Below are 21,700 nucleotides of genomic sequence, written 5' to 3' on the forward strand. Positions count from 1 at the left end.
ACACACCTGTCCTCATCAATACTGACTCAAACTTACATTTGACATCATGCCAATTAATATGTTCTCTAATGATACGTTTCCTCCAGAAAAACTTTTCTACGCCAGTGGCAAAAGTCATGAAAGGTAGTAGAAAGACTTTGTCAGTAAGGTCACCTGATGTGAATCTTAGACAAGTTGTATAAGCAAGAGCCATGTTTACAAAGCGTGGCAGAGCTCCGACCTTGTCGCCATGGGTCCCACACTTCCAGGCGGTTTATGCTAGCTTCAGACGCTTACTACAACCCTCTCCGTAGCACTTCTCTCTCTAGGGCCAGGGATACAGTCTACTGAGCCCTTTTCATCATAAGCCAGCAATGGAGGTTGGAGAGAGAATTCCCACAGACCCTGTTGCGCCTACAGCCTCATGCCAAAACAGATTAGCCTCCTGTCCTGATAGGGGCCTGTTTTCCCCTCCCAGGAGGTGTTTCTGTAGTTGTGGGGAACCCGGGCCCACCCTCTACTCCAAGTTCAGGCCCAGGGACCCTAATGGTAGCAGCTGTTGGCAGCCAACCTTTTACTGCCAGAGTCGCTACGTTTCCCTGGGCCACTTCCCCACAGCTCTCCTGCTTCTCCCTTACCAAAGTCTTGAGGGTGTCTTCATTAACCAGCCCTTCAGCCACACTTCCTCTCCTCTGGCTTCTCTCTGCCTGACTGGAGTGAGCCCTTTTATGTTATCACAGGGGCCTTAATTAGAGTCAGGTGGTCCTATTAGCTTAATGGCCTCACCTGACTCTTTGCTGGTTAATTGGAGTCAGGTGTTCTCATTAGCCAAGAGCAGCCCCTGCTCTGGGCAGTCAGTGAACAGAAAACTGTTAATCCAGTGGCCAGTAAATCTGCCTTCTGCTACTCTGCTGTACCCAACTGACCTGGGTCTATCACAAAAGTCATTTTTTCAGTAGAGCTGAGGAGCTCCCCCTTAAACATCCACAAAGCTACTTCATTGTCCTCCTTCAAATCCCTCCTTAAAACTCTCCTCTGCCGTGATGCCTGTAATAAACTTAACAGTGGTTAAGCTGCTAGTGCACTCAGATCATTACCTACCATGCTGACCAATATTGTTGTCTTGTTACCTTGCATTTCCCCAAATGTCTATAACCCTCTGTTGTCTCTGGTCTTGTATTTAAATTGTAAGATGTTCTTTGGGATAGGACTGGCTTTTTGTGCTGTGTTCGTACCGTGCCTAGCACAATGGGGTCCCGATCTGTGATGAGGACTCCTAGGCACAGTGGTTATACCAATAAAAATAATTTCTTATTGCTCATATCTTCATATTTTTTGTATGTTAAAAAAAATTGATGGGTTGGGTTTCACATGTGCTGTAAGATGAGTAAAAGGTCTCATTGTCAATGCACCAGCTCTCAATTCCATGAAAAAATGAAAGATGAAAAAATAGTTATAACTTAAAGAAAAATTCCCATCTTGATCTCATTTTTATCATATTTACTGAAAAAAGCATTTTGTGATGTTACCATAATGCACATAGAATCTGTCTAGCCTAAATTAAATCTAAGGTTGATTTAACAATATACATTTATGATATTATTATACTGATGTGCTATTTAATCAAAAGCATTAAACCATTGAAATGACTTCATGTCAAGCTGCTTTCTGAGAGGTCTTTGGTATTTTTGTAACACAGTATAAATGTTAAAGACAGACTGTGAATGTTTTAGGCTCAGTTTTGACCTACTGTAAAAATGTTACAGTATGGTAAGCTTGTATTCAAAATATTGTGCAGTTTTATTAGTCTAGTTTTCTCATATTCTGCCTTCCCATTACTGAGCAATTGTTAAACAAAAACAAATCTCTCACCATCAAAACCAAAAACCAGCCACTTTGTTTTCTGGGCCAACCACCATGCTGTTTTGTTGTTCCACTGAAAACTCTGTACCAGTAGGTACACCACCCTTTCGCAGAATGGTGGCGATATCACTGACGGTGGTGGCCATATAGTCTGAGGCCTGAAAAAGCTGGTGGAGAATCTTTTTCTAGGTTCAGTTTCATTCAAAATCCAGGAAATAAATGTTTCACTACCAAACTAGTTCAATAAAATAATTTGCAAGGCAAAGATGGTATTACAAACTAGGCCAGATGCTGCTTTCCCGTACACTGGTGTTCCTCTATTGACAGCAATGGTATTACTCCTGATTTACACCAGAAAATATATTAAAACCACCTAGCATGTTCCAGAATCCCACACACTTTACATGCTGCGGCTTCCTGAATGAGTAAGATGAGCAGGATTTGGCCCAGTATCTTCAAGTTTCTGTATACTTCCATCTGATTGTTCTTAAAATTGAACAGTAAACTAGCCATACTACACTATAGTGGTCCTGAATGGGGTGTATCAGGTTGGCCAGAATTGGACTCTGTAGTTGCAGCATTCTGTGCACATTCTGACCCTTATGGAAAAACCTTACAGGATATGGTAGGATTTGGTAGCAATTTTTCTTAACCTCATTAATTTAATAGAGAACGATAACCCCTCTGTTTGTTTGTTTTTTAATACCTTGTTATAGAATTCTTTAGCATGATCCCCCTTGGTGATGACCACTCATTTGAATGTCTGCCCTAATACTATCACTTGGACATAATTCTCTACTAACTTGTATAGGATGGTATTTAAAAAAACAAACATAAAAACCTAATGCTCTTTAAATTCTCTAGGACTTATTCATCAGGAGAAAGATTGTATCTTGTCTCCACAGCTACCATACACGCTATTCACTACAACTGCTTGGGAGCGCCAGCTGATGTTGGGTTTGGTGGGTTGGGGGAGACTGAATGGGTTGAATGACCCAGATGCACTGTGGTTCATAGCTCCAATACAGTCACTAATTTTACCAGTAATGCTCAGGGAGGATATTCTCAAGTGCTGAACAGTGTGTGAATGGACACTCTTTTAGATGAAGTTCCCCCGTTACTTATGAAAGGTTCTGGATTGAGAGCCCTGGCAACAGGTTGTGGTCAAGTGTTATCTAACCTTCGTTTTTTTTAAAAATAGGCTGTTATCTTACAGCTATAGGTACCTAGCTATAGAGCCTGGTGGTTCTGTACTGCTTTATTAATCCAGGGTTTGAAACCAATGGAAAATCCACTGCCCTTGACTCTTGTGTCCCTGCATGATTTTCACTTATTGTGCAGTTCCGTCAGCTGTTCTTTTGAAGTATGTTGTACTCTGAGTGACTAAGTAAAAAATTTTTACTCCACAGATCTCTTCTGTGTGCGTATCTGCTTAATTTAGTGACTAACACCTACGCTTTACTCTCATTAGCTGCTGTGGGAGAGTGAGCTGGGTTCTATTCATTCTCTTGTCTCATAAAAAGAATTTTTGACCAAAATCCAGTACTGGGCCGAATTCTGCCTTCAATTACAGCTCTGCGACTCTGCTGAATATAATGGGATTATACAGGTGTAATTCATGGTATAATATGAAGATGATGGTATTTAACAGGTGCAACTAAGGCAAGAATAAATCCTGCAAAAAAAAAATTATAGGTGCTAATTAAGGAGAAGGAAGCTTCACACTTGACTGTCAGATCCCAGGTTTAATTGACAGGGCTGACAAATGGGAAGAATATGTTTTTACTTGTAAATTGAACAAATTTGCTTTGGAATCAGTGAGACACTCCATAACGTCATTATTAGTCACTTTTCAGCATAAGATTCTGCACATTATTGATATTTGCAGAAGTGAATTTGGACCTCAGGTACACCAGTGAACATCTGGAATAGCTTCATTTGTAATCAGTGTACTCTCCATGTTTACACTGTTCTAACTGAGTTCAGAACCCAGCCAACAGACTCAGGAGAAAATCGTTCACCTGTACACTCGCCCACTTACTTGCCCGCAAAAGACATTAGCACATTTTACAAAGAAGGAAAATCATGAATTCATAAATTATGAAAGCCATGACAAATAAACAGTCTTATCCATTACCAAACCCCTGAGTTATCAAGCTGCCTCCTCATTTTATGGATCTTAATGTCAGATTTTAAATTAATCTCCTTTTCACTCATTATTTGTAATTCATAGCATTAATAAAAGCTCACTACTTTATTCTTTTTTCCTTGGGTATCTCAGTTATTTAACACAGTAAAAATGCTTATATATCTCCTAGCTGTAGCATTCTTTGTACTGCTTTTCTGGTGTTCTCCTATTCCCTAATCTGGGAACACTATAAAAAAAATTGTATACCTTTTCTTTATACAGAGACATGGTGACTCTGTTGACCTTCAAAGCACACTGGAAGGGCCATCTGTTTTTCCAGGCTTTTGGAGGGTTGGGGCTAGAAAGGACAGAGGAGGATCTGAGGCATAATGAGAAATTGGTTTGCTTTGTTGTTGTTTGGTTATAGCTTGGTTTTGTTCAGTTGATGTTTTACTGTATTATGAAATTTGTAACTTATTTTAAAGTGATGTCAGGACACCCAGAGCTTTTGAATGGGTGCCTTTTAGTGTTAGAAATCAAAATAAATAAAATGGTGTGGCTTCAAACTGCTTGCAAGTCTCTGACCAATTGTAAGGTTGAAAGCATGTTTGCTGCTCTCATGTTTAAACAGTGTTGTTTATAATGTAATTGTAGCTAGAACATCTTCAATTCTAATATGGAAATGGCCTTAATTATACATGGGGAACTTGCAGGATACAATACTGACCCCAAATAAACTTGGATTACTTCAAATTTCAAAAAACCCTGTCATCTGGAAACATGTTTTTTTTCCTTAATTTATTTCCAAGAGTGAATTTGTGATGGTGACCTCCACATACAGCTTCCCAATTGAGTTCATTGACTGTGCCTGTATAGGAGACATTCTCTCATTTCTATCGTGCTATTGGCTGTCTATCAAGGACAAAAGGATTAAGATATTGATGTAGGTCTGAGAGATGTAAAGGGTGGGAGGAGGAAGATATCAGTTGACAATGTTCACCCTTCCTTTGTCTTTGTAAACAATTTTTTGAGAAAGATAGTGGTGGCTTTTCAGCATTTTGTGATGCATTTAACACTTCATTCCTCCCTATCACACCCCAAAGAAACCATCTGATTTAAAGCACAAGATATAATCAGTCAGATGCTTTGTTTGCATTTTTTTAAATATATTTTTCTGCATATTCTTCTATTTTGTGCAAATATGTCATATACTATGAAGTGTGCTATAGAACCTAATCTCCCACTCTCCAGATTCTCAGGAGGCATACATCAGCATAGCTCCCAGGGGGCTACCTTGATTTATATTAACTGAGAATCTGGCCTACTTCCTTTAAAAGGGAACGAAAAGGGCTGGAGTTCTCGCTTATAGTAAGATTGTAGGTTAGTGTAGTTGTTTTAAACTGAATACCGAAAATAACTTGGTCATAAGAGAGAACCTCAGTCTCAAATTCAAGATTAATCTTTTCTAAAGAAGAGGATATTTTAAAGCAGAATTTATGACAGTAAAGTAATATTGCTGGGTACTGTTATGTTTAGTTCAGTAAAATCCATAGGGTTTAGTTAGAGGTTAATTTAGTGTCAGTCACTGGAGAGGATTCCTCTCTCGATCTTTCAGAGTAGCAGCCGTGTTAGTCTGTATTCGCAAAAAGAAAAGGAGTACTTGTGGCACCTTAGAGACTAACAAATTTATTAGAGCTCTAATAAATTTGTTAGTCTGTAAGGTGCCACAAGTACTCCTTTTCTTCTCTCGATCTTGTTCATTGTATTTTATGAAGGAAATAGTCTAATTATGCAATTTATTTTCCGGTAAAAGTACGTCAGGAAAAATTAGCTGGCTTTTTATGGTTTAATTAATAATAAGTCTGTTTGAATCCAGGACAGTTGAGTGTTGGGTCTGGTCCACACAAAGAAGTTAGGTCAATCCAGGTACGTCGCTCCAGGATATGAAAAGTCTACATCTCTGAGTAATGTAGTTACGCCAACCTACCCACCTCTCCCTCCCCCCGGTGTAGATAGGGCTAGGTTGATGGAAGAATGCTTCCATCAATTTAGCTACCACCTCTTGGGGAAGTGGATTACATATGCCGAAGGGAGAACCACTTCAATCAGCATAGGTAGTGTCTACACTGAAGTGCTACAGTGGTGCTGCTGTAGCATTTTAAGTGTAGACAAGCCCTTGGAAAAAACCTGAATTTTAAAGGAAAGAGAGCAGAATAAAGATCCATGGATGTGACAGTTTACTTCACTACCCCTAAGAAATGCAGGGATATTTTGTATTTATCACCAGCATTTCAGATTGACCGTTCATATTGATATGCTCAATCAACTTTTGTTTCTCTCTTTTTTGTCCATCGTTTTATTATGTAGGCTGTACATTTTGAGAGAGAGGCAAATGAAAGTTTTTGGAAATGTACTGATTATTTTAAAAGGTCATTTTGATTTTCCGAAATGTTCTTTTGGTTCAGAACCTACTGTAAATGTTGCATGAAGTTTGGTACTACTACTGAGGAGTGGCACTTTTTTTGAGCGTCAGCCCAAGTTTTCATTTGTGGGCACTGCAGGATAAGAAGCAGTTAGCAGACTGTTGTTTTTAAACTGGGGTTTCCGATGCTTAAGATCAAAAGGCTTTCTCGTGGAGCCTTGCATGGCTTACCCTTACAGAAATTCCCTCAAGGGTTATAGGTCTTGAGTTAAACATTTTTCAAGACTATTGCAACTCTTTTCAGGGAAACACGTTCAATGTAAAACATCTGCTTAAAAAAATGTTCTTTCTTTGGAGGGTTCTTGCAACTGTGGTAGGTTAAACCTTGGCCTTGGAATTTCCTCCCTTGGTGACAGTGGTTATGTATAGTAAACATGAAATAGCCTGGGTGTTATGTCAGCAGACATTTGCAGAGTATGGGAGGGTGCTGGAGTACCAACTTGCAGGTGCAATTCTTGGCAACTTGGAAATAGTGGCAGTCTAATAATTCCAGCCTTTATCCCTGTGTGAAATTAAATCAGAGCTAATGAAAATGAACAAGCAAGGATTCAAGCAGTTTTGAGGACAATATGAAGTACAAAAAATGCAATTGGAAGAAACATCCTGTTTCATGACTATGAAAACTTAAACTATTTAGATTAATAGTGGGTCAGTTCATGCTGTACACTGAATCAAATTTGGTGAGTTTCCTGTCAATTTAGTGTTTACATCTTTTTGTGTTTCAGAGTAGCAGCCGTGTTAGTCTGTATTCGCAAAAAGAAAAGGAGTATCTTTTTGTGTGTGTATGTGATGTATGAGCTAGATTCTGTTCTGGCTCACAAATCAACTAAATTATTAACTCAGTTCCAAGTACAGAGCCAAATTTTGCTGTACCATATCTGTGCATTAGAGAGACAAGGTGGATGAGGTAATATCATTTATTGGACCAACTTCTATTGGTGAGAGAGAAGTTTTCAAGCCACATATAGTTCAAAAGCTTTTCTCTCTCACGAACAGAAGTTGGTCCAATAGACGATATTACCTCATCCACCTTGTCTATCTAATATCCTGGGACCAACGCTACACTGCGTGTATCTATGCATTGTCAGTGGAGTTTCAACAAGTGTAGTGAGAGTAGAATTTGACCTACAGAATCTTTATTGTTAGTGGTGATGCATGGCAGGAAAAAAAGCCAGCTATACTTTCAGATCTGCTGTTGAGTTTGCAGGCTGGTAGCTTGTAAGGTGATCAAATTTGGTGGAAAGCCATTGAGATTAAACGTGGATCCCTAATAAAGTCATTGTTTGAAGCAGGACCACATTTCAAAGAATGATACGGCTTAACATTTTTAATAATTAAAAATGTAAATCTCTTAGGTGGCTTATGTTATATGGAACAGGTAAAAATTTCGTTATCTCTACTAAAGCACAAATTTTCAAGGGAAATTTTCATTTCTTTTTAAAATTGTCCCATTTTTGAGATAAAATTGAACAAAAAAAACCATTTGGTTTCACATAAAATAAAGTTTTTGCTACAGTTTAAAAAACAAAACAAAAATTGTGTTTGGTTTTTCCCATTTGTGTATGCTCGATCTCTCTCTCTCCCTTTTGCTCTCTCTTTTCCAGTTGGGGGGCAAAAATGAGGAAAAGAAAAAAAAAAGGAAGAAAAGACAAGGAGGAAACATATTGGATTGAAAACAGTAAAATGCTTGTGGCTGTTCAGTACCACATCTGCTACTTTTTCAATTAAATAACTAGTTGAAATGAATAATTGTTTCACCACTGCTGAAAAGCAAGTCTTGATTCTTTGGTTACAGAGAGGTAGGCAGGTGAAGTAACCTGATAAGTTGTAATTACACTCTTGCAGTGTAAGTTGATTTTTTTTAAAAAATAATGTTTTGGTGAGTTACGTAGCCTCCATTTTAGTTTTAGTTTTCTAACTTAGAGGACCGATTTGTAGTTTCCCCCCATTATAGTCAAGGATGCGCTTTTCTCTCTAGGCATGTACGCCAGTCTGTTTTTGTATATAAAATAGAGAAAGAGATAATCCACTTTAAGTAATCTAAACAAAAAAAAACCCTCACAAATTTTATCATAGTGCTGGAGGTTAATTCCTGCCTTGAATGTAAAGAATGAAACCCAAACACTGAAAAGACGGTGCCTCTTAATGTAATTCACCAGACGGTTGTAAAATTGCCAACAGTTAGTGTTTTGTTCGTTTTTTACCTGTTGCACATGTTTACGTGCTTGTTTGTTAGGATTTTTAGAAGGCCGTAGTTAGTTTAATGGTTATCACTAAATGATTTTTTTGTTCTATAATAATGTTAATATTTAGTGTCCAATAAGTTATTATTTGAACCTGTTATTGGATGTTTGTAAAAAATGAGTCCTATGACAGGTTAATAAGGATGTGATAAGACATTGTCTTTCAAAAGATATGAAGGAAAATGATAATAATGAGTTGATATTTCTAACATTCAAGTTTCAAAGTTAGGCAGTGAAAAGAAAACCTCTTATTAAATGCAAATCAGTATTCTGGTAAACATTAGAACAATGGTGGGGTGGAAGGGGGGAGAAGCTAACCTCAGTATGAACCACTTGTTACAGCAGCTGTTTGAAAGAAATACTTTGTTTTACAGTATATTGAGTCATTGAATCAAATAATGGTGGAAAAACTGGGGAAATTTTCTATTAAGGGGAAAAGAGTATGCGTTAATTTTTGCTCAGTGTACTTATACATGAAGTCCAGTTGAACCCAACTGAGGCTTGGTTGATACCTAAAATTTGAAAAACACACCCCTGACTGCCATAGCTTTGTTAACAAAAAACCCCAGGGTTGTTACTGCTATATTCTGTTGATACAACTAATGTTGTTTGGGGAGGTGGGATCTCACACCAGCAGAAAAACTCCTTCTGTTGGCATACTCTGTGTCTATACTAGGGAGTATGCTGGCATAGCTGTGCCATCATAGGTTCCGTAGCCTGCATGAGACAAATGAAATTTATCCATATTTCCAAAAGGAGGAAAAACAACATCGTGAGAATTATGTTTTGACTTCCAGAGAGACATACTGGAATTATGCTGGTTAGGGAAAGGGGAAACTGTCTTTCTGCATCCCTACCCCCCACTGCCTTCCTGCTGTTCTGTAAAATGTAAGATCTTGTGTTAATTTTACCAGTATTCTGTTTAACTAAACTGAGAACCTCGCTTGTTATGCCTTCCATCATGACTAGTTTCAGCCATCTTGCTTCACATTTTTTTTGTCATTTTACTTTTTAACTTCTACCTTTTTCCAAATAAACATTGCTTATATTTTTCATAATAGAAATTTTGTTAAATTGGGGCAACAACCATTGGGCATCTCCTGAGAGAAGGAAACTGACATGGTCCTAAGGGAAGTGGAATAAGATGAAGTACCCGCTAGGACATTAGGTCAAGAGTGAAATGGGTTCCAGACCCCTCACCAAATGGTACTGGAAAGAAGCTGACTATGATCAGTATAGTCATGGGTAGCTGAATAGCATCAGGCAGTTTACAATTAATTTTTGACATATAAGAAATATAATACATATTTAAAATAACCACACATTAAGAATATAAGAACATAAGAATGGCCATACTAGGTCAGACCAAAGGTCCATCAAGCCCAGTATCCTGTCCTCTGACAGTGGCCAATGGCAGGTGCTCCAAAGGGAATGAACAGACAGGTAATCATCAAGTGATCCATGCCCTGCCACCCAATCCCACTTTTTGGCAAACACCATTCCTGCCTTCTTCCATGGACCTATCTTCCATGAATCTATCTAGCTTCCTTTTGAACTCCGTTATAGTATTGACAATGCGTTGCGTGAAAAATAATACTTTATTGTGTTTGTTTTAAACCTGCTACCTATTAATTTCATTTGGTGGCCCCTTGTTCTTGTATTATGAGAAGGAGTAAATAACACTTCCTTATTTACTTTCTCTATACCACTCATGATTTTATAGACCTCTATCATATCCCCCCCCCTTAGTCACCTCTTTTCCAAGCTGAAAAGTCCCAGTTTTATTAATCTCTCCTCATACGGAAGCCGTTCTATACCCCTAATCATTTTTGTTGCCCTATTCTGAACCTTTTCCAATTCCAATCTATCTTTTTTGAGATGGGGCAACCACATCTGCACACAGTATTCAAGCTGTGGGCGTACCTTGAATTTATATAGAGGCAACATGATATTTTCTGTCTTATTATCTATCCCATTCTTGATGATTCCCAACATTCTGTTCGCTTTTTTGACTGCCACTGCACATTGAGTGGATGATTTCAGAGAACTATCAACAATGACTCCAAGATCTCTTTCTTGAGTGGTAATAGCTAACTTAGACCCCATCATTGTGTATGTATAGTTAGGATTATGTTTTCCAGTGTGCGTTACTTTGCATTTATCAACATTAAATTTCATCTGCCATTTTGTTGCCCGGTCACCCAGTTTTGTGAGATCCTTTTGTAGCTCTTCACAGTCTACCTGGGGCTTAACTATCTTGAGTAGTTTTGTATCATCTGCAAATTTTGCCACCTCACTGTTTACCCCTTTTTCCAGATCGTTTATGAATATGTTAAATAGGACTGGGCCCAGTACAGATACCTGGGAGACGCCACCTCTCTCCATTCATTAAGTAACTGGAGATAAAAATCTGAAAAAACTGTCCAGACTTTAATAACTTCATTTTTTAACCAATTTTATTCCATATGATTTTCAAACTAAGAAACAATTGTCTTTTGTCTCCCGCTGACATAGCTGCCGATGTAGCTACTGCCGCTCATTGAAGTGATTTTATTATGTCGATGGGAGAGTTTTCTCCTGCCGGCATACAGTGGCTATATGAGCGATCTTACAGTGATGGAGTTGCATTGGTACAGTTGTTCTGCTGTAAACTCACTAGTGTAGTCATGTCCTTATTTTTTTTATAGTGGGTATTAGTCCAAAATGATACTAAAATGCCAGTGGAGATGGGGAACTGTTTTAGTTCTCTGCCTTACAGATTACAGATTCAATACATTTATATGATCTATAAGAGGGTCAATACATTGTATGTAATTTATGCTCCTGATGTAATTGAGAACATACTGCTACCATATTTTCTATTTGTTATCCAAGCATACTATAGATCAGTGGTTCCCAGACTTGTTCCGCCACTTATGTAGGGAAAGCCCCTGCCGGGCTGGGCCGGTTTGTTTACCTGCCGTGTCCGCAGTTTTGGCCGATCATGGCTCCCAGTGGCTGCGGTTCACTGCTCCAGGCCAATGGGAGCTGCTGGAAGCGGCGCGGGCCGAGGGACGTACTGGCTGCCGCTTCCAAGAGCTCCCATTGGCCTGGAGCAGTGAACCGCGGCCACTGGGAGCCGCAATCGGCTGAACTTGTGGACGCGGCAGGTAAACAAACCGGCCCGGCCTGCCAGGGGCTTTCCCTGCACAAGCAGCAGAACAAGTTTGGGAACCACTGCTATAGATTTTGACAAAAAGGGACAGTGCTTTATGTTAGGAGTATACAGTAAAAGTGCTTTCATAAAATGTAAAATAAGCAAGGATAGCAGAGAGTGAAAGAACTTAAATAGATATAGATTATACTGAAGACACTACTGAAAATGTCAAGTAGAGTTTGACAGCTGGTAGATTGGATACATAATTATAAAAAATGCCATACATGCACAGACAGCCTTTTTGCATGAAGAATTGGCATCTTGCAATGTAACGGGGTGAGGGGCATATGGAGGATTAAGGCAGCTGAGGTCCCGTGCATACTGGAGGCAAACAAGTGGGACTTAGAGACAAAGAAGACTATAGTAATAGCTCTGGCAATGTGTCTTTGTTGATTCATAGCATAGCATTCTATGTTGGTTAAAGAAAGGTCTGTTTACTGTAGCTTGCTCTCCCAGTCAGAAGCACAATAAGTTGGAGCAGTGGTGGATGCCAAAAGGAAAAATAGTCTGGGAGAGGGGAGAGATGTGCAGAGCAGTCTGTCATGTAAGTGACATCCCACATTGGGGTGGGGAAAAAATTATGTCTTTGTTTCCATACGGAGCTAAATCATTCCCCTTCATTGTGCGTTGGGTTTATGGGAAGAATTCAGAGATGATCCGTTTTTAAGAAGTAATTAATGTTCCTATTCAGCATGATTATTATGCCTCACTATCCATGCTACAGTTGGAATACTGGTAGGAAACAGAGCTTTTGAAATGTGTCCATTTAAATACTGCTTCCAGTCTTTTTTTTGTTTTTCTTTTTTTGGTTTCAGTTTAGATTCCAAATGCATTACCATTTGGCTGTGACCCTCCTAAGGGAGAGATTAGTTCGGTCATGCAAGCTATTTTGGGAGCTGAGCTGTGCATTTATTTATGGAGCTCTGTCTTTAGTCTCATATTATTATTTCCCGATGCACTTGTTTTAGTGTTGCACCCACCACTTCTAGTTCTTTGGACATGCTTTTAAATAAACACACTGTAGAAGGCTGGCATTGTTTGCCTGGAACAGGACACCCATTTGATCCTACTACAAAAGTGTTACAGTGCTCTGAATCCTTGAGGCAGGTGCTCTGTTAACCCACAAGAATATAATAATATAGGTGTGGGGGGTTTTTTTGAGGAAAAGATCTAAGGTGTGGCCTGAGCAGACCCGAGGAAGGGATTTGAGCAGCAGCCAAGCCTGTGGTGAAAGCTTGAGCTAAATTGTTGTCTTACTGTTGGATAGTAAATGTGAGTTTGGACTTTACATAGCATGTGGAAGGTGTTTTTAAAGGAAAGGTGCTATCTTGACATACATGTTTTGGAGCTTGCTGAAAATCTTTTTGGCTTGTGAAAAAAATCATTGAATTATAATACAAATTATACACACAGCTGGAAGACAGGGAACTTGCCATGTGACAGGAAATAAGATGGAGGGGGAAAATGCTAGATACAGTTATAGGAACACTGAATGTCAACTAAATAACTCATCAGAAAGCACAATATTAAGAATGCGTGAATCCCTTAAATATCAAGTAGTGCATGTTTCCCATTAAACTACTTTCTGCTTCTCAGTACTCTGAGGGGCATTCATTTCACACTCTATGTGGGTCAAAGTAGAATGCATCCGATGAAGTGAGCTGTAGCTCACGAAAGCTTATGCTCAAATAAATTTGTTAGTCTCTAAGGTGCAGCAAGTACTCCTTTTCTTTTTGCGAATACAGACTAACATGGCTGCTACTCTGAAAGTAGATTTAGTTTGGTTTGTAACTATCCTGTTACCAGATGTGCCTGTTACTTTGGAGTACACTGATTTATGAGGAAAAAGAAAAGGAGTACTTGTGGCACCTTAGAGACTAACAAATTTATTAGAGCATAAGCTTTCGTGAGCGACAGCTCACTTCATCGGATGCATTTGGTGGAAAAAAAACTTATTTATTTGGGTTACTCTTCTGGGGGGGAGGGTTCTATAATTCTATCAATGTATTGCTTGTGTCACTTGTGTATTTATATGGAGCTCTACTTCTCCCTTCTGCAAGTCCCCTCCCAGTGGAGCTATCCTACTGGATCTAGGTTCCCCAGGACTGGGTTTCTCCAGCCCCAGAATCAGATGAATACACACACCCTAACGGAGCAAGTCTGAGGGGACCAGGTCAATCAGCACTCTCAAGCTCACCCCCTCATATGTCCCTGGACTCAGTGGGCTGGGTCAAGTTGCCTCCTTATATGCCACAGGTTCAGCATGTCCCTATCCCCCCTTCCACGTTACACTTATACTGGTAGTAACCCACTTGATGAGCAAACCCCACAGTATTTTGGGCACTACAGGGATCTTTAGCTTAGGTAAAAGAAGCATTGCTGCAGAGTGAATGGGGAATCTAAAAACACAGAAGAATAAAGTTCAGAGAGAGACAGAAGCAACCAGCTTAACCATAAAAGTTATTTATTGAATAATAATAACTACACAAGGAGAGCCTAAACCAACATAACAGTTACATTAATACTTGAGGTAGAAAAGAAAACGGAGAGAGAGAGAGAGGGAGGGATCTCACCCACTCCATGAGGCTTGAACTGGTCGGGGTTCCCAGGTGATGGTGGTAGCTCAGGGTCCTGAGTGCTGGAGACAGGTAGAGCCCCCAGCATGATCAATCAGGAGAATATGGAGGCCCAGTGGAACTGGTGCATAGTTTGGATCTAAGCATCAGAATACTTACTTGAACATAGGCAGGGGGTTTGTCGGGAAAAAATGGTTCAAGGGAGAACACTAGATTTCTTTATGGGTAAACTGATGACTCCAGGGTTTTCTTTAGGCTAGACAATAGGAGCTGATCACACTTGGCTATGAGTGGTGCTTCTTACAGGGAGCTCACAATGAAATTAGGCTGCTTCAGTATTTTGAATATCAATCAAGGATTCATTACTAGAATTGGTCTGATAACTGCTGAGCTGGGTGTGTGCAGGCATGTGTTCATTAACATCTGGAGCAGAGATCCCCATGATGCAGTGCTTCCCGGCTTTTCTGGTCCCACAGTTCAGTGTGGTTCTTGCATGAGAATCTCTGTTCTCCATTCTGTATGCTAATGGAGATGTCTCCCTGTCCTATCTTTGGGTCTAGGGAAGTCTAGGGGAGTTGCCTTTGCTCATAGTGTGGCTCATAGAATATCAGGATTGGAAGGGACCTCAGGAGATCATCTAGTCCAACCCCCTGCTCAAAGCAGGACCAATCCCCAAGTTTTGCCCCAGATCCATAAATGGCCCCCTCAAGGATTGAACTCGCAACCTGGGGTTTAGCAGGCTAATGCTCAAATTGTCACCCTTGTCAGGAGGGTTCTAGTTGTGTCTCCAATCTGCCCTTCTTTTCTCTGATTTCTTTTGGTGCAAGCAGAGACGGGGGTGGGGGGGTATGTTCATGAGTCAGACAGGCTGGGTACTGCGCCCTGGTTCCCCAAGAACACAGAGCTGACTGGTATCAATCCGATCATTAAGTATTAGAAACTTGTGAGGCTGTCCAGCTCAAGGGATTGGAAAGGAATACAGAGCCTTTCACCTCTAGGGCTGCAGTTTGTCAATATTCCCACTTTTTAATCACCTAAAGTTGCTACCTTCTGCTGGCTGTTTGGTTCAGTGGTTGGACTCTTTGAAGGTCCTAAGTGATCTCAGTTCAATTCCTACTGGACATATGTCAACATTTCAATAATGGCCATCTTAGTTGGCACTAATTCACATCCCTTGGCAGCATCAATAGAAAAGACAAGGATTTGAATGGGCAAGGAAGCGAAACTATCCACCTACCTCTTAGATCTGTATGCGCCTTATAGATCATGGTAAAGACATATTCGCAGAGCGGAGTAAGGATATTTGCATAGTCTCTTTTCAGGTACTTTCTGTTCTGAGTACTTCATTCTCCAGGACTGTCCATCTCGTATCTGCTACCAGCAGTGGCAGATTAGCCATGGGCAAATCCCATGCCCAGGGGCCCCCGCCAATTGCGGGGCCCCTGGAAAAATGTGCGCTCCAACACCCCAACCTGCTCCACCTGCCCCGGCGCTCCTGCTGGGGAGTGGGGGAAGCCTCCACACCCTAACCCCACTCCCTGGCAGCAGTGCCGGGCATGCGAGGCAGGGCAAGCCACTGCGCTCTGACCCCACTCCCTGGCAGGAGCACGGAGGGGGTAGAGGACTCCAGGCGGAAGGAGTGGGGAAGGGCTTCCACTTGCTGCGGCCCAGGAGCCCACAAACTCCTAATATTCCTCTGGCTACCAGCACTAAATTCCCTCAAGAATAAGGAAGGAAACATAGAAGAGATCAAATCTCATGGTCAAGTTAGAAAATCTAGGAACTAGCTTCAGATTATTGCAGAAGGTTTTATTCTTACTTCCTCCCCCTCATCTCTGATTCAAGCCAGATTCAAAGTAATGCTTATTTATTGGTTTCTTGTTGGTGTTCCCTTATTGTGACCACAGGTTAAAGGCTTAGTAAGGCTGCAAGCTAGTCTAATTTATCTGAATATCTTGAATATGCTAAATACTTTCATGCTGAGTGTTTGCCTCAGACACTGGAACATGTGAAGAGCTGGAAGTTAGAAAATAATGGAGTGGCTGTTGGTTGCCATTACGATGAAATGAAAAGTTTCAGTCTTTGAATTGAACTTGACTTTCACTCTCTCTGTCTGTCTCCTTACACATGTGCATGCACTTCCAGATACATAGGAAAATACAAAATAAATAAATAAATAAATCAGTCTTGTACTCTGAGATTCCCTTTTACACCTGCTTGACCCAATCTGATTTATGATACAGTCTCTATTTATGTGATGCTGATTAATGGCCATGCTAAGGCTGGGATTGTAGGAACAACTACAGGTTTTTAAAAGTATTTCACTGGAATGAAGTTAGAATTTTCTTTAAAAGGCATAGTTTTAGGTATAAGTGCATTGAGAATATATAGGTGAGCAGTCAGGTTGTACCTCAGAGATCATTGCATGCTTTGGGTATGTTCTTAGGCAAAAAGTCAAGTGACCACAATCATATAAACAAAGCAGTAGTCACCCAGAAATGCAATGCTCCAAGGCCAGATTTTCAAAGGGGCAGAAGTTTACATATGCAATCATACACCTAATTTTCATAGACAGATGTCATTTATACAGGCAAAATCATAGACACTCAAATAAAATGTTGCATTACAAAACTAACCAAAAATATGTTACCAGGAATTGTTTCAGCTGCTGAAGGTGTGCATTGATAGCCCTATAAAACATATCCTGGTATGTCTCTCAGCTGTTGTGATTAACGTCTTTTAATTTAATTTTTTCATTAACACATTATTAGAGTAAACAGAGTGTAGCCTTAAGGAACACGATTCACAATGAAGAATTTGAAAATGCTAGAACAGAGCATAAGCATTTTTCCTTTTAAAATGAGAACTCAAGTAGCTCACTTTTTGACACAGGAATATCAGTTGTATAGACATCATGGTTATTCTGTAGGAATCATCTGTTTTCTAATACAAACTGTGAAAAGCAAGTGTATTTTGGCATGGGGTTTGTTTTTTGCTAATGTGTTTTAGTTTAGCACAAGATAAAAATGGCAGCCACATCTGCAACAATCTTTACTCTCTCCTTATCCTTTTGGGTTTGGTGCAATGCCATTCTAACATATAATCAAAATGGCAGAGGCCAGGCTGCTGACATATATCTAGATGTGGGTTTTGTTTCTTTTGTGGTTTGCCCATGTGTTCATACACTGTGCTCAGTGGTGCTTCTCTCGCTTTTTTTGCACATTTTTGAAATTATGAAGCCTAGAGCAGATAGGTTCTTGAAAGAAAGTTTGTTTGTTTGTTTTTAAAGCTCATTCACTATAAAAAGTCAGGAACGACTTTGGGTTTCCACCAGCCTCATGTTGTGGGAGAAATGTTCTTGTATTGTTCAAATGTAAAATAAGCCTGCTGTCCTCCCATGCAACTCAGGGTTTTGTGTGAATTTTAGCACTTTACAAACAACTAACTATCTCAACCAGCCTATGAGTTAGGCAAGTGATATTCATACCATTTTACAGATGGGGAAGCATCACAGCAGAACAGTTAAGTGTCTTTGGCAAAAGCCACAGGATGAATTGGTGTGAACACTGGGATTAGAAAGCAGGAATTTCTTGCTCTGTGTGGTGGTCCACTAGATCTGGCAATCTCTCTTGAGTGCCTCTGTTCATCCTAGAGACTAACAAATTTATTTGAGCATAAGCTTTCGTGAGCTTCAGCTCACTTCATTGGATGCATTTTTTTTGTTAGTCTTTTTGCGAATACAGACTAACACGACTGCTACTCTGAAATCTGTTCATCCTTTATCTTTCAGCCACATTGGCTTCTCTGAGAGAATGTAGTTGAGCTCAGGTAGGGTTCTTCAGGCTAGGGGGTTCCTATGGCTTGGTTAAGCAAGTCAGCAAAGTGTTTGATACCTGGAGTAAATGGTTGATATTTCAACTACCTTATTAAAGGGGGAAGCTCATTTTGTTGGGCATCGAATGCTCCACTAGGTGTTTTATAGTACCACATACAATCTTGTGATTAATATACTGAATCTGTTGTATTACTCATGCTTGTGTTTGCATCTTGTATGTGTGATTTTCCTGTATTCAAACCTGCTAACATAAACCAGTGTTTCCCATGAGAGCGGGGACCTATTGGATCACCCACTTAGGGCGTGCAGGTCACTGTAGACAATGCTTAATAATGACATACTACTTTACCTGGCTCATGTTTCCAGGTGTAACAATTTATTCGTAGTGGGACAAGAGCCTGCAGTTGGATTATTCAGGGTTGACAGGTGACAAGTCATAGCAGAAAGAGTCACAGAGAGCTTTATGAGGAGAGTCAAATGTTAGTGTACTGAATGCCAATTAAAGGCTGTCTGCCACATTTGTTATTGAAGAGGTGAGCTTTATTTTGACTTTGTATAGGTTCAGTGACCTATTACCCAATGTAATTGTTTTTCTCATTATACTTAAAGCAGCTAACTAAATAAAATGTACCAATTGCAAGGCATCTGTGTCCCCACTCAGTTGTGTTAGCATAGGATGAGTTGCTGCTGTTAAAAAAAAAAATAAGTGAATGAGCTCTCCTTTAACTTAATTCTTTGTTGCTTTCACACATCAGTATTGATTAATGGGTATTTGGTAAGAATGACAAAGATGTAACCACCAGCTCCCCCTAAAATGATTAAACATAACAATGCAGGTCAGTCACTAAATCTCCAAATAGACTGACTGACTTTTTTTGCAAGAAATTGACACTGCCCCATAAGTCCGTAGGCAGATTTGTAGTTTCACAAGCAATGGGTGGGAATGGAAAGGTGCAAGATAAAATCTTTGTTTAGTATTTTTTTTTAACAAAATAGCCTCAGAACTATATTGTTTTTTGTATTGTTTTTTGCCTGTCGGTAATGTCATGTTCGTGGTAATGCTCTCTAAATGCACAGACCTGGTTTCTTATATGTATAAATTCTGTCTCATGGTAGTAATAAGATACTCAAAGCTGTGTATTTCAGTGTGATGATTATTGCATTTACTGAATAATTAAAGTTACTCAGCCTTTGGCCTTATGCCTTTGTGGCATGCCTCAGGTGGTGAGTAAATTGCCTACAAATGAACTGGCTGTCATGTCTTATTGCTTAATTTGTTCTGTGGGGTAAGTATGCTATCGTAGTATATATACCATGCAGTGAATAAGCATTATATAGACAGGGACAGAATGCCATTGCAAAGCCATTTCCAATGTTGAGTCATTCACCTCTCACAGAAAGTAATAAATACCAAAATTAATGTCCACTGAAACTATGGTATGCTATTGCTCTGAACAACTTTGCAAAATGATTGGATATCTCAATGGACTGATATTACAATACAGATTCCTTTACTGCCTGGTCAGGGGTTTGCACGTGGCCCAAGTTGCTAGTGCATTGAAAGACATTGTCATCTGATGACTGCACAGTTGCATACATTAATTGTGAGGAATAGGTATAGGACAGTTGGTGGACAGATGTGCACATCATGAAAAACGCCAGTGACACAGGACCTCACTCGTCACCCTTAATAGTAGTGCCAGCAGGCCGTGCAATTTCCCTTGGCACCCATTATTACAGTATAATTTTTTATGATGGTCTATTTTAAATCTGTGACACTTATGAAAAATTATGCTAGTGCCTCTCTTGTAACCAAGATCCACCCCTCCCCCCATCCAGAAGTAGTTCAGTCCATTTTAGTAATGTCATTTTGTATAGCTGAGTGAACCAGCAAAGGCTCAGGAAGAAGCAAGTCTTTCCTCATTTAACTTCTCCGTAACAAACTTTACACATCCAAAGTATTTATTACAACAATTTTATCTCTAGCTTCAAGTGGCAAAGAAATTGCTCAGTCACCCCAGTTTATGTTGCTAGAACCTCTTAATAAAATTACCCAGCCTTATGACAGAAACCTTAATAGATTATACTTCTTATAATGTTTTGTATTACATTACAATATATTACACTATGTTATCTGGTGCTGTATTGTAGAATGAATAAAGCTACAGTTTCTGATGGGATAGAATTGTATTATTTATGACCCAGAGGGTGGTAGCATCTTTAATGAGAAAGTACACTAATATGTCTTGCTGTGTTCAATAACTTGCTGTGTTCAGTTGAAATGTATTTGTAAATCTTGCATCTTTTGTGATTTCTGTTCTTGATAGATTCACTCTTACTAAGACAGGAAATTTGTATTACCTTTCTTTATTGTCAGAATAGCAAAATATAGTACTTAGCTAGCATTTGTTGATGTCCAGACTTGTATTAATAGAACTTGAACTAGGAATGAACAAGATGCTATCAAGAAAGTAGGAGCAGAGGTTAGAAGCTACTTAAATTGAGTGCTAGACTGATCAACTTCAGAACTCTGAACGCAACATGCTTTTTAGTTGTTCTCGTTTTATAACGTCAACTCGTAAAAGTTTTGATTCTTCTAAAATATAGTACAGGTTTGTAGGACCAGAGCCAGAGAAGCATATGGCAAAATTTTCAGTTTTAGATGTGTTTTGAATCTAATATTACATCCTGTTTGCACCTTAACCCCTCTGTTTGTGAACTCAGCTTTTTGTCTTTGGCACACGTAGTATGGTCATGTCAACTTGCTTCAAAATAAGTGAACAAAATTGCCAGTTTGCAGTGTATATGAGGGTTTATTTTCCTCTTCTTTAGGAATAGCAGAGTGTTCTAGAGAAAGCAATCAGATGGCTCTGCATTAGTGTATTTTATTTGTAGGATCTTACACGGGGATCTTTAATATCCCATATTTGTAGCCACTATAGACCAAGTAAGTTTATTCACACTTTCAAAATAAAAATAGACAGAAGCCCTATAAAATATTAAAGCAAAACCAAACTAAACCATTGCATTTTAAGATTAAAAGGAAGCTCTAAAAAGAAACTGACAGGTCAAGGGTGTTATCAGACCGAAACACGTAGAAGTATGTTTCTAGTATGAGAGGCAATGTCTGACAAGGAACTGATCACAATTCTGGGTGTCAGGGCATCCTGAGTGCGAGTCTTAGCTCTGCCATTGACTTGCTCTGTGGCTTTGGGCAAGGTCACTACAGGCAGTGGCAGATTTAGAGTTAGTGGGGCCCTGTGCTCAGCTGCATTTTTGGGGCCCCCTCTTGGGACCCAGCCAAGAAAAAGAACATTTTCTCTCATCTCCCCCATCCCTGTTTTTCATTCCTTTTTTCTTCATCCTCCTACTATATTATAAGTTATAGAAAGTAAATA

The 21,700-nt window shown here is 39.6% G+C and overlaps 1 protein-coding gene and 1 long non-coding RNA gene across 10 annotated transcripts in view; one reads left to right on the plus strand and one right to left on the minus strand.

Annotated features, from left to right (window-relative positions):
- Nucleotides 1-21,700, plus strand: part of TBL1X (transducin beta like 1 X-linked) — a 311,634-nt gene that overhangs the window by 149,066 nt on the left and 140,868 nt on the right. The window lies entirely within an intron of this gene.
- Nucleotides 14,724-15,279, minus strand: LOC122457176. Its single transcript, XR_006276580.1, has 2 exons — nucleotides 15,227-15,279; nucleotides 14,724-15,051 (listed from the first exon to the last, which is right to left on the minus strand). It is a non-coding gene; the product is annotated as an uncharacterized LOC122457176 (long non-coding RNA).

The sequence above is a fragment of the Dermochelys coriacea genome, chromosome 1 (genome assembly GCF_009764565.3).
Source record: "Dermochelys coriacea isolate rDerCor1 chromosome 1, rDerCor1.pri.v4, whole genome shotgun sequence".
Taxonomy (NCBI): Eukaryota; Metazoa; Chordata; order Testudines; family Dermochelyidae; genus Dermochelys; species Dermochelys coriacea.